At 39.5% G+C, this 12,163-nt stretch overlaps 1 long non-coding RNA gene across 3 annotated transcripts in view; it reads right to left on the reverse strand.

Annotated features, from left to right (window-relative positions):
- The window catches only part of LOC109311979, a 167,124-nt gene that overhangs the window by 59,436 nt on the left and 95,525 nt on the right, over nucleotides 1-12,163 (reverse strand). For all 3 annotated transcript variants that reach the window (XR_002101672.1, XR_002101673.1, XR_002101671.1), the window contains exon 2: nucleotides 8,677-8,754. This is a non-coding gene — a long non-coding RNA (uncharacterized LOC109311979). The remainder of the gene's footprint in view (nucleotides 1-8,676; nucleotides 8,755-12,163) is intronic.

Here is a 12,163-nt window from a genome sequence, read left to right on the forward strand (position 1 = left end):
GAGTCACTGTTCTCCCGAGCACCACCAGGAGTGACCAGGAATAACGGTCACAAGCTGGCAGAGGGTAGGTTTAGGTTAGATATCAGGAAGCGCTACTTCACGTTCAGGGCAGCTAGGGTCTGGAACCAGTTTCCAAGAGAAGTGGTGCAGGCTCCTACCCTGGGGGTGTTTAAGAGGAGGTTAGATGAACATCTTGCTGCGGTTGTTTGACCGCAGTATTCTTTTCTGCCATGGCAGGGGGTCGGACTAGATGATCTGCTCAGGTCCCTTCCAACCCTAGAAACTATGAAACTCTTCAACTTTGATAATTTGAATACAGGCCTGAAGCACCTTTCATTTTGTAAAATAAAATTTGTAACCTGTCTCATCTTGAGCTCTAATTATATCTCAAAAAAGCCACTAAACCAGAGAGAGTAGAGCTAGGACATGGCTCTCAAAATGCAGTGCCAATGTGCCTTAGAAATGTTGTTTTAAGAAATGATACTATTAATCGGGGCAATAAAGAAAACTATTTTAAGGTCTTGTCCTGCAAGAACATCAAGAGGGTTCCATATGGAAGCAAAGATTCTGAATCTAAGTGGTTTGCAGTATCGTTGATTATTGAACTTTCTTGTACACTGAAGCACTTTCAGAGAAAAAAAACTGTTATTACTACTAGAAGTAAATGTTAAAGGAAAATAAGAAAATCACACATGCAGAAAGTTCATGTTTGACATTTGTTGTCTGCCATTACATAGAAGATAATTCATTTAAAACTGAAAAGGAAAAAGAGATAGTATTGGTGTGGTTTCTTCTGGAGTTCAAGTTGGTGCAGAAAAATGCCTGTTCAACCAATATAGCTAAGCCTCTGTACTTGGACAATACAGTATATATTCAAGAGAGAAATATAAAAGAAATTGATTTTTTTATGGTCCAACCACTGCAATTAGTTCATTATAGCAGAACATTTTTCAAAGATATGCCAGAGGAATTAAGCAGAAGAGGAATCTTAGTGTGGAATACAGAAACTTAACTCTGATCATAAAACTAATGCCTCCCATGCAATAAAAATAAAGATACTGCCACAGTAAGTACATGCAATTAACAAAGATAATAAAGCAGTGATGAAAATAATTGTTTGCATCTGTCATCTAGACAACTGTGATTTGTAGATTCTTATTAAATTTAACTTTTTTTTCCCTCTCAGTTGAAGGAAGAGCTTAAAGAGAATACTTAAATAAACAGAATGTTAAATATCTGAGCTAATTTTTACAATGGATTACAGACATCCACTTAGACTTCCAGAGAACTCACACACTAGGCAGGTACAGTCTTCAGTGTTGTAGCTAAAAGGAAACTTATGAGAGGCAAGGGACATTTTTTGCAATAGATTTCATTGGACCACCTGTATAGCCTAATTTATCTAGGCTTTACGTGGCTCCCATTATAACAGTATCTAAATTCCTCATGACTATCCTGTGAAATAAGAAAGGTAGTCATGGTATAATAAAAAAGCCAGCTTTTTAGAGGTATTTAGTTTTCTAAAGATGGGTATGAATGCCTACTAGAATTTTCAAAAGTACCTAAATGTCTAAGTCCCATTGAAATGTGATCCAAAGCTCTTCTGAGCAAGAACAATTTATTAGTGTTTAGCAGTGTCAAGCAGTCCTAATTCAGGTTTCTAGGCACTATTATAAGAAAAAAATCTACCCAGAAAAATGAATAGGCCTCATCAGCCATCTTCAGATAAGACAATAATGGAAGACAATCATCCTTGACTACAAGGGAGTGCCAAAGAAGAATAAATAAATAAAACCACCCATTTAGGACCCTTATATGAATCTGTATCCACAATGGTGGTTAAAGGGAAAAACAACAGAAAATTTTGTGACATGGTGGTTACTAGTCTACTGTCTCTCTCTGTTTTTATATTGTGGTTTGATGGAAGTTGGCCTGATGTGGTGCAGCCCAGAGTAAGCACATATGCAATGGAATGTGGTATGCAGCAAACAAAATATTTCAAATGAGACTTTTTGCATCACTTAAGAAATATCTGCTATGTAGCTTGTACAAGTCGCCACAACTGCCTGTATTTCAGGAAATTGCACTATATGCCTGCAAATCAAAGAGAAGCTTAAATTGCTTTGATTTTAGCTTTTGGAAAGTTTAATTGTTTAGTTGTTTTGATTTGCTATGCATAGAACATTTCCTGTCTGTACTTCCATACATCATTGTCTGCTGAGAAGGGAGAGGATGTTTGTAGGAAACTTACTTTAGAATGGCTTACTGTCAGCATAGTGGTTTGGTGTCTTTTCTATAGAAATGAGGATCTCTCTCTGCTTTGCTTATGAGAGAAGAGGATTCCCTCTACTTGTATCTGTTCAATCAGATTTTACCTGACATTACAGACCAATACCAGGTATAGCTTAAGCTAGATGTAAATATTTCTCTGCAAATGATGTGCCAGCTAATGCCATATAAAATGTAAACTGTCAAGCAGTTCACTTGTGATCTCACAAAAGAGAGAGAGAGAAAGGAAAAGTCAGAAACATTTAAACAAGTTAAAGCACTTTAGATAATGCAAGAGAGTCAGTTCTAGTGAGATTGTTTGCAGTATTTTGATGAACTAAGACATTTGGAAAATATGGATGTATCTTCAGGTAAAATATACAAACTCTCATACACTTGTGCCAACTTCAAGGCTTTGATGATCCACCCATCTGAAGGAACAGCAAAATGCAGGTGAGTCTAAAAACAAGAGCAAAAATCAATAAAGTTAAAAAAAATCATCAAATTCCTACCATGATCTTTGTTTTACAGAACTCTAAGCAAACCGCATACTGCCATTTAGAACATTTCTGGCTTATTTGTCATGCATCATGCCTGATTACATTGACAGAACCTATTTGGTGTGATGTGTCAGACACAGAAAACTGTAAAGCTCTGTGGTTCAGTAAAACCCACAGCTAAGAAGATCATGGTTTTTCAGTTAAACTAGGTTTTTATAGTTTATTTTAAAGATATCTGATTTTTTGCTGTCACTCCTCTTAACTTTGCCACTGCTTGGTCAGGGATTTTGAGTCTAATAGGCATTCTAGAAGCCAGATTCTTCAGAAGGTTAGGTGAAGATGAGGGTTTGCAATCCAGCCACAAGTCAACTAAGGCTGCAGCAAACAGCTGTATGATGAGACAGCTAAAGTGCTCCAGCTCTTTGCTGTGACTTTCATTTCAGTGTGCCAGTTCTCCAGTCAGCTGTGTAGGACCATGGCTATCCTCCAGCGAAGCAGAGAAGTGGTGTCCTGTGGAGTCAAAGCAGCAGCAAGCAACTGACTGACTCATGCTTAATCCATCAACCTGTCATATATTAAGTGTGTTGCAAGTGATCCCAATATGAGAACAAAAGAAACCCCATCTAGGTTCGAATGAACTACCCAGCTAGCTGGGTAAATGGACTTTCAGGTGTACAGGAGAACACTGAATTATATGCACTCACGTTGGTAAATGTGACTGCACATTTTCTAATCAGAATATTACAATGCAGGGTTGAGCTATACTGTTGACATCTTTTCACTGCCAAAAAAACACATAATAGAACCTTGGAGGCTGTTCTTTCATGCTGTAATTCCAGCATATCAGAGCAAACTGGATTAATCGAATCTGCTGGAGAATGGAAATTACCATGCTCCAGCGGACTCCAGCATCAGGTGTATCAGCATCCCTGTGCTGAAAAACAGTTGCAGAGTGCTTTAAACTAGAGCTCATTCAATGAGCTTTAGTTCAAAGTGCCTGGCTGACATTTTTCAGTGCAGGTATACTGATACATGTGACACTCTAGGAGCTTTTAATTAGCACAACCAAGAAGAAACATACTCCAGGGACAGAAACCCACCTTCCTCCAACCCCATGCCCTTTCTCCTGGCAAAGCTGTACACCAGGCTGGAATCAAAGGCTGTCTCAGTGACAGTGAGGAAGCAGGGCTAACCCAGGCTCAGGCAGAGCAAAGGAGCTCTGCCCAAGGGTAGAGAACAGCCCTGTGTAATGCCACCGGGGATGGCAGCAGTCACACTCTCAGTTAACCCCCAGTGGTGTCTGGCACAGACATTTGATAAAGCACTCTGATGTAAAGTGCTTTATGTTAGCATACATCCACCCAGGGTTAATTCAGAGTGTAGTCCACAATTTTTAAATCACTCTAAGATCCATGAACATCTGTTCAGTTATGGTTTAGAGTGCTTTCTGCCTGCTTAATGCGTGCACCTAGCCGGGATGACTATGAACCGATGGCATGATGCCATGAAAAAAGCCAATGTGATCAGGCAAGATATTTGCAGGATTTAAATAGAAGTATTAATGGCATTATACAGGCACTGGTGAGACTTCATCTAGAATACTGGGTATCATTCTGGCCACCTGTTGTTCACCCATATTCAAGCAGATGAATTCACATGAGTGCAGAAGTGCTATGATTTAGGAAAAAGAAATCCTATGTTATGAAAAAAGGCTTAATGATTTTGGATCACTGCGCTTTGCAAAACAAGGACTGAAAGGGGATATGACTGGTCTCTATAAACACCTTCCAGAGGGTAAACACGCTAAAGGAAAAAAGTCTATTAAATCTCTTTTTGAAGGACACAGTTGGCACACGAACAAATGGAAATTAGCCATAGATAAATTTGATTGGGAAATGAGCAGTTTCCTAACATTAAAGTAGTAAGTTTCTGGAACAGTCTGCTAATAGTAGTGGGGGGCAAGAAACCTACCTAGTTTTAAGGTTAAGTTTGATACAATTAAGAAAGGAGATTTTATGATGCATTTGGCTGCGATAGCTGGAGACTTGACCCAGAAAGTGGCTTCCAGTCTTCACATTCTCATATCATAAAAATCTATCTTTAGCATCCAATGCTTCCTTATAGTATCTTTGTGGAAATTACTGAAAGAGTCTCATAAGTGGAATATTATAGATAAATAGACTCTAAATGACAGAGAGAGATGGAGAGAGACATAGAGAAGGATGAGTTGTATTACAAGTCTAAACCATTTTCTGTGCTGGTAAACTACTATCAACAGTGGATAGAAAATAGGGAAAACCTTTGAAGAGGATGAAAGCAAAAATCAGAGGAACAATTAAAGTAGCTTGCACTGGCCATGAAAAATTGGAGACTGAAAAGGAAGAAAAAAAGATCTTAGCAGACTCTCAAACTCTGAGAGATTCTTGTTGAGTAACAAAAGTAGTCAAATAGGTATCATTTAAAAAGGTCCTAAGTTGTATTGCAGTAATATTATGGATCAAGAAAGTAAAACTCTAAACTGCGGAGAGGCCTCCTTGGATTCATTTCATACAAACAGGAAGCAGGAGCGGATCCAAAGATGTGTGATCACACTGCCACAGTATGGTCCCACAGAGGCTGCACCCTGCTTTGACTGTGTACTCCATGTGCAGTGAGCAATATGAGCTCACCAGTGGTCAACATAGGGTCTGCCTTGAGTCCCTGCCTTCAAGTAGGTTCAGAGCCTGCTGTTTTGTGCTTTTCCTCTCCCTCCTCAGGGGGAAGGAGAAGAGAAGTGTCCAGCAGCAACATTCAGCACCTGCTTTCATGCAATTGTGGAATCTCTCTGCCACTGCTGAATTCAGGGTGGGGAAGAAAGGAGGGGAAGACTCTGGAGCTGCTTAAAAGTCAGGATTTCGGGGAACTCCTGCACCTACCAGCTGATGAGCTCATTGAAATCACAGTACATGTAAACCTCCCATCAGGAGTTGCACTGACATGCTAGTGGACTGAGAGCTCACTGGCATCCAGGATTACAGCAAGAGATTGCTGTATGGCACATGCACAATGAGCTGTCTTTACTATGTATGGGGCACGTAGCTGAAGGGGACATGGTTGCACCCCTGTCCCTGACCCCACAATCTTGACCCCATCCATGATAGAAAGGATGAAAGGAATGAGAAATAGAGAGAAATTCAATTGAAGTGACCACACACTAATTGGATTCTGCATGCTGTGCACACCCTTTATGTGTGTCAATATCTCGTGTGTGTGTATGTGTGTGTGTATAAGTTTCACGTGCAGACAAGTGCACACATGCAGTGTGCAACCCTCACACCTGTTTGAGGCACTGCAAATCACACATGGCACACGCATGCAACTCTTTGCTGCACTGCAAATTTGCAGCATGTGCCAAAATTTGATAGCGGGAACTCCTGGTATAAAAAAAAAAAAACCTGCTGCAAAAAAAAGCAGTGTAGCATAGGCTCCAGGAATGTGTGCTGACAAACACAGAGGCTTGGTCTTCCAGGGAGATTCTCTGCTTACCAGCCAAAGTGTCTTCCCTCCTCTAGTTGTTCCCCAGTTCCTCCAGCACAGTGGGAATCAGGAAGAGTGAAGAAATGGCTGTTTCCCCAAAACGGGGCATTTTGCTCCCCACCAAACCCCACGTGCAGGGGAATGCACAGTGGCAAATTAGTGCCACTCCTATGTTTCCTGCAGCAAACTTACAGCCCTGCTTCTAGAGATGACTCCATGAGATCTTGACAAGAACTTAATGGGTATGTCACCTTTTCTATAACAATTCCACTAGGTTATGAAAAAGTCTTTCATAAGTTTCCATGAGCCACTTCTTCAGACAGCTGTGTTGGCCTCAGGAATTGTGGGACAGATATTCAGAGGGCAATGCTATTTGCAACTATGTTATACACTAAAGGTACAGACCTGAGGCAAAACTGAACCTGGAATGCCCTAGCAAATGTAGGCTTCTTGGTGGTGCTTCTTGTGGTTTTATGATGATTTTATAATGTTTATTTGCTGTTTCCTTAAAGTCTCATCTTGTGAAACCTAGTATCAGAGTTGGAAGGGACCTCATGTATCACTTCAAACCCCTGCATAGATGAAAGACTGTTGTTCCTCAGCTATCCCGTATAGATAAATGCCCAGTCCCTTCTTCAAAACCTTCAGTGAAGAAGATTTGGCAGCTTGTTCTATTGCCCTTCTCGTCTCTCAGTTCAGAAGTTTTTCCTGAGATTTGATCCAAATCTGCTTTACATGCTTTAAAGCCATTGCCACATGTTCTTTCCTTTGTGGAAAGGCAGAACATGATTCTTCATCTCTATGGCAGTCTTTCAAAACTTTAAAAACTGCTGCCATGCCATTCCTTAATTTCCTTTTGTCCAAACTAAATATTTCTCATTCTTTCCTCATATGGCTCACTTTCTATTATATTTGTCACTTGCTTCCAAATCCATTCCTGTTTCTCCAAATCCTTCTTAAAATGCAGCACCCACAACTGGAAACACTGGTCCATCAGATGCCTGATCAGCTCTAAGTACTAGGGTGGGAGTATTACCTTGTATGTTCTGGATACAATACTTCTGTTGATCTGTCCCCAAGTTGAATTTCCTTGTTTGTAACAACATCACCTTACTGATTCCTGTTGCGTTTCTGATCAACCATACCCTCCCCTGCCCACCTCAATCTTTCTCATTATTGCTGTTGTTTAGTTACCCCAACCCAGTATTTTACTTGTTTTCCCCCTTTCCAAGGTATAGAACCTGACATTTATTTTGGCTGAATTTCATTTCTCAATTCTCCAGTTTATCAGGACCGCTTTAAATTTTAATCCTACTGTGCAAAATATTTGAAACATTTATCTCCCAGTTTTGTGTCATCTGCAGACCTATTCAGGAATTTCTGTATTCCTGAATCCAAATAATTCATTAAACCTGCAAACCCAAAACCAACCCTAGTAGAACTACGCTTCTGTAACCACCTGCTAGCCTGACATTCATCCATTTGTAGTTGTTCAACCAGTTATGTACTTAGCTTCCTTCTGAAAATTGCTTGTGGACTGTGATAAAGGCTTAATAAAATCTAGGTATATATTTATTTCTTTAAGTCCTGTAAATATATAGAGTAGGGTGGGGAAAGATGGAGGGAGTCATCTAGTTGTCATTGTAGAGAAAATCCTGAAAATATGGATGCAAAGACTTAGAAATCAGAAAATGAAGAAATACAGCATAAAATGCATTGTTTTAAAAAATAATGTTTTTAAAACAACATCATGATGGTTTAAGTTTTCATAGTTTGAGAGCTGGACGTGGCCTCCTCACACTTTATCCCTCTCTCTCAAGTCTTCTGTATTTTCATTTGAGAGAAATTCAGAGCCTCTCTAGGCCTCACATGAGTGGTTAAAGAAATACCATAGTAAAGACCCCTTTTATTACTTTTATGTAAGACAAATATTGGCTGGGGTACAATTCTTACAGGCACAAACATTTAGAAAACATTACACAGCGGTGAGCAAATATGACTCAAGACATTGAGAGTCCTTACAAATTTAGATCGGCTTCAATTAAATGTATTTTGATTCTACCGAAACATTTACACTTAAACCACTCCCTGCAAAGTAGATTGTTTCCTCTTCATGTTATTCATCAACTAGTTGAGTAACTGCATTTAGTTTGTCAAGATGTCTTTTCACATTAGACAAGCTACACTTAGGAGGCTGAATTAACAAATAACAATTTCCTGCCTAAAATGATCATAAAAATGCCAATCTTTCATCAAATTACTTCTGAGGAAGGGCAAAGATACAAAGAGTTTAACTTTCTTTATGTTTATACTCGCCTTTAGCTATGGAAGCACAAAACTCATAATTTTAAAAAATGACTTCTCTCCAGCTGTTTCTGTAAAATGGATTTACTGTGTTGTGTTGTGTCCACCCTTCAATAAATCATTTTGGTTTCTGAAGCAGGAGACCTCCACAGACTTTACCAGATACCTGAAATTAAGCATGATATCAGCAAGATAGTTTTTAAATGATGTAAGAGAAGAAAAAACAATAATCCTTTGATTATTTCCATTATTTCCCGATTAGCACATTGAGAAAATATGTTTCCATCCAAGTGCTGTTCCTTAAGGTGATATAAACACAGCTTTGGTCTGGGTCTCACAATTCTTGCATTCTTTTTTGCCGATCTTCCCCCTACATTGGTCTGAACCAGGTTTTGCTTGGCATTACGTAGAGAAGAACGTATAAGGAATCATTCAACCCATCACATGGGTCTCTTAAAGACGACGAAAATGTGTATTTCCTGCACTCGGGAGAACTCAAAAATTACTTGGTTCCTGCTCCTCAGGGACTGTGCGGTGGCCCCAGAAGAAGTCAGGAGAGGAAAGCAAGACCTGAAACCACGGCCCAAACCTTAATCTAGACAAGCAAGAAAAGTTTATTGGGCAGGACATTAGAAAGCTAGACCTCCCAAAGGTGCATGGCATTGATGCAAACACCCAGAAACAGTTCCTCCTCAAGGCAGACTGCTACTTTTCCACTGTTCTACATAACTTCTGACTGTTGTCTGTGCACAGAATGGGAAATACCATTTAAAAATGCCCTTCCTGGGTCAGATGACAGAAACTAACCTACATGAAAGGGTGTTGAGGGGCTTAATTAACACATTACCCTTTGCAATCTCTGAGTGAAAAGAAATAACTGCTAAATATTATGATCGAAAGGACCCAAACATTGACCAGAAAATGATGTATTATCTGGATTACTCATAGCAGAGTCAAAAGATACTTATTCCTGGGTCTTGTGGGATTTTCTCTCCTTGTTTTACTTATCACAGTTTTTATTAAAAAAATAACATTTAAGCACTTGAAGTTACAGGTTTTGTTACATAAAAACTAGGCATTGAAGGGGAAATGTATTCTATTCTTCCAAACGGCATGAAAGGCACTCAGAACTAATCTTCCAAAGCACAGCACTTGCTCTCAGGATATATTCAGGTTTAGACAATGATTAAACATTAACCCTTGACATGGTGTTGGATTTATACAGCATGACTACATTTTACATTCCAATGTTTATACTGAGCACCCAGGTGGGGGAAAAGGACACATAGTTAAATCCCCTCTGTCTTTTCCCCTCTCTTTTTTTTCCTTGCAAGCTCACTACATTAAATAGTGTATGGAAAATTGGCATTTCAAGTGAATAAAATGAACTGGCAAACAACTAAAGCTGAAAGCAGAGAATGCTGCTGAATGTTAAGCTTGTCTTGTCTCCTTGGAAAAAGAACATGTGTGAATCAATTGGTATAAGATGAATTTTACCAAAATAGCTCACTCCTAGTCAGATTGCCTAAATTACTGATGCCAAGTTGTTAGTTGAAATGTCTGAAAATTGTTTTGTAAATTTAGATTAAAGAAAAATACAATACATGTTCCCTTTTATGCCGTAGTCCCCTTTCTTCAACAGTCAAAAAAAATGTTCCACTTAGAGAAACTCTTCGACTTGTTTTCTCTTTGGGAAACACTTGAGAGAGAAAAGAAAACTCAAGTAGCCAGTGAAGCAGTAAAAGCATCTGAAGTCCTTTGGCTGTTTGAGAAGGTTACTAATCTGATCTTTGCAAAAGAATCTTTCCTTTAGGAAGAAAACCAAACTTTTCTCAATTTAAAATGCATGCTCTTAAATCACAGTTATTTGTTACTCTGTTAAATGTGGTTAAAGTACTTTCCAAAACTGTTTGTTATTAAACATTGCTTTCTTCACAAACATAAAAATATGCACCCTTAATGTATTCTCTAAAGGCAATAAATACCAGCTGATTGCCCTGGAATCCTTTTAGGAAGTTTAAAACAGCTGTGCTGCAATATTGAGTAATAGATACAGCAGGACACTGCTCATAGCAAATCTGGACCTACTCATAATGAAACAAAATAAAGGACATATTTTTTTTTAGGTTTTTGCCACAAGAAATGACATCTCCAGTTATTTTCTGCTAGTAGATGGCTTGTTTGAATGATCCAACAGGCCTATGCAATAAAAATGGTAGAAAAGGATGTCGTTCCATCAGATAAACATCTTCACGGTTCTCAGTAGAGAAAGGCTTCCTTAGATCACCTTGTAAATTTAGTACCTTTCAGCTAAACTCACCTCCATGGTCAAAGAGCCTAAACCAAATCCACCCTTAAGGTAGATGATTGTATGTTAATTGTATATAAGCTTCTTGTGGCTACCCTTGACAGAAATGCTATAAAATCTAACTAGGAGATTGGATTGTAAAGATTTGCAGATGTGCACACTCCTAGAGCTTTTGGAAAGATCTACCTTCCTTCCCCTGCACAGCCCCCATACCCAACCTTCCCACGCTCTTGCACTATCCCACTGCACCCTCACCTGCTGCCCTACAGTCCATCTCCCCCACAGCTCCCCACCCCACCAAGCCCCTACAGTTCATCTTTCCCACCAGCCCTATCTTACAGCCTCACAAATTATCGTCACTCTTGGTCACTTGGCAAGCAGAGCCACCCAAGCTAGCTTTCCATGTTAACTGTAGACTACAAACAGCAAAACCATATTTGTATGACACTGTCCCTCAGATAACTGGATCTGCACCTCAGTAGAGCTAGCAAGTGCCACACTAAGCAGGCTCTGCTGCTATCCATTCTAGGGCTAGCACATGTGGAGCAGGTTGGAAACTGGCTCATCTCAGGGAAAGGATCAAGTTGGTCTCCCTCCACTGTATCTGCCTTTGAGGCCCATCCATAGCATCTGTGTTCTTTTAGCTGAGCACCAATTCATAATCAGATACTAAACATGCACCAGACCAGTAACCATGCATACTTAAGTATCAAGGGAATCAGTCGTAGTAGCAATCTGAGCAGTGGGTTGGAGCAGAATGAAGATAACTTATGATGGGAAAAGACTTCATCATAAGATTCTACTATAATGAACACAATGGCTCAAGGAACATTTCTCATGTAGCTAGTGTGTGAAAGAATATCCAATCCAAGTATTGTATTGTCACTGTGCTAGAGAATTTGAAGAGAACTTGTTCCAAAAAATTGTCAAGTCATCAATTAAGTTCTTCTGCTCCATTTAAAAACTAGGCAAATTTCCCGCAAATTTATTTTAAAAATTTGGACTATCCCAGTTTCCATCAAATACAGTCTTAAATATAGTTTCTCAAATTTGATGACAGCCTGAAAGCAATTTGACTTCTCAAAAACCCAACAATAACTCTAAAAGGCCATGAGCTTTCCATGAAAACAGTCAAAGAAACAGTGCTAATTCAAATAAACTGGTTACAAACTAGTCAGGGGGACCAGCAGGCACTGGGGAAGTCCCTGTTCCCCCGAGCACTACCAGGAGTGACCAGGAATAATGGTCACAAGCTGGCAGAGGGTAG

Source organism: Crocodylus porosus, unplaced genomic scaffold (genome assembly GCF_001723895.1).
Source record: "Crocodylus porosus isolate Cpor-Errol unplaced genomic scaffold, CroPor_comp1, whole genome shotgun sequence".
Taxonomy (NCBI): domain Eukaryota; kingdom Metazoa; phylum Chordata; order Crocodylia; family Crocodylidae; genus Crocodylus; species Crocodylus porosus.